Source organism: Chrysochloris asiatica, unplaced genomic scaffold (genome assembly GCF_000296735.1).
Source record: "Chrysochloris asiatica unplaced genomic scaffold, ChrAsi1.0 scaffold06881, whole genome shotgun sequence".
NCBI lineage: Eukaryota > Metazoa > Chordata > Mammalia > Afrosoricida > Chrysochloridae > Chrysochloris > Chrysochloris asiatica.
In genome coordinates, this window is record NW_006415399.1 from 3,563 (window position 1) to 4,844 (window position 1,282).

Consider the following 1,282-nt stretch of genomic DNA (forward strand, 5'->3'; position numbering starts at 1 on the left):
AGCTTCATGAGGGTTATTTTAAGGAAATGGAATCCATTGGTCAATATGTTAAGAGAAAAAGGAAACATTTTGAAGAGAACAACAATTCACTTAACGAATTAAAAAAGCAGCCTGTTCACAAGGGAATGGTCTTGACTCTAGTAGCAACTCCAGTTCTGCTCAGAAGGCCCTCTGTGGCTTACTCTCTGGCAGCCAGGGATGCTTGCAGTGTGGATCTCAGGGCACCACAAGTCAGAGCATCTTGTGTGCAAAGCGGTTAGTCAAGTTCTCCACATTCTCGGCAACAAAAACGAATGTCAGGTTTTCAGCTGCTACTGAAGATAAAGAGCATAAACGCTCACTGACCAAGACTCCAGCCAGAAAGTCTCCACATGTGAACGTATCTGGGAGTACCCCAAAAGGCCTGGCTATGCTTGAGACACAAAAGTTAAAGGCTGCCAAGGCTGATTCTGCTGTTATTACTCACTTCAAACTGACTGCAGAGATCGTACAGCCTCCTGTCTCCAATGAGAAACTGGTGTTTGATCTCAAACAAGGTTGTCTCATCTACTCACATATGAGCCACACAAAGGGAAGCTGAAGCCATGGGGGCAATTTAAAGAAAATAATGCCATAGATGAACATGTAAGCAGAGTGAGCGACGAACTTGAAAAGGCCTCACAATAGCAGCAGATTCATAGTTTCTTAATATTCCTTTAGAGTCAATCATTTTGTCTTTGCTTCTGTAGATATTTTTATGCTGTCTTCACTTTCATCAAGACTTCTATATACTCCTGTGCTTCTATGTAGTGTCTGTGGTCTCCACCTACTCTTCAAAGATTCTGTCGCTATAAAAGCTGAAAATAACAAGTTAAGAATAGGGAAGCTGGGATGAAAAGGTCATCTTCAATGTCTAATATAGAGAATCCAGTAATGAAATTATGGGCCATATGATTTGGTTATGATATTAATAGTTTACCCACGTAAAAAATGTTTTTGTCTAAGCTTATATAAGTACCTTTGTCTAAGCTTATAAAAAACCATTTCATGTAACTGCCATGTATCACTCACTATATTCTAAAGACTTTACCTAATTGTAACCTTGCTTATGTTAACAAAGAAGGTATGGAAGTTTGAAGATTGCTGCTTTAAGGATGGCTCTGTTCTGTAGAACTAGCATCTTATTAAACTCATGGAAAGGACTAGAGTTGCTTAGTTAGCATCATGTCCACTTTTATTGCACCTAAGTGGAGCTTCTGAGTAGATTTTCATAAATAAAAGTTTTTCTCATTAAAGAAAAAAA

General features: G+C 38.8%; 1 pseudogene; it reads left to right on the plus strand.

Moving 5' to 3' along the window:
• The first annotated feature begins 2 nt into the window (after window positions 1-2).
• Window positions 3-666, plus strand: LOC102815078 (annotated as a pseudogene).
• The last annotated feature ends 616 nt before the right edge of the window (window positions 667-1,282 follow it).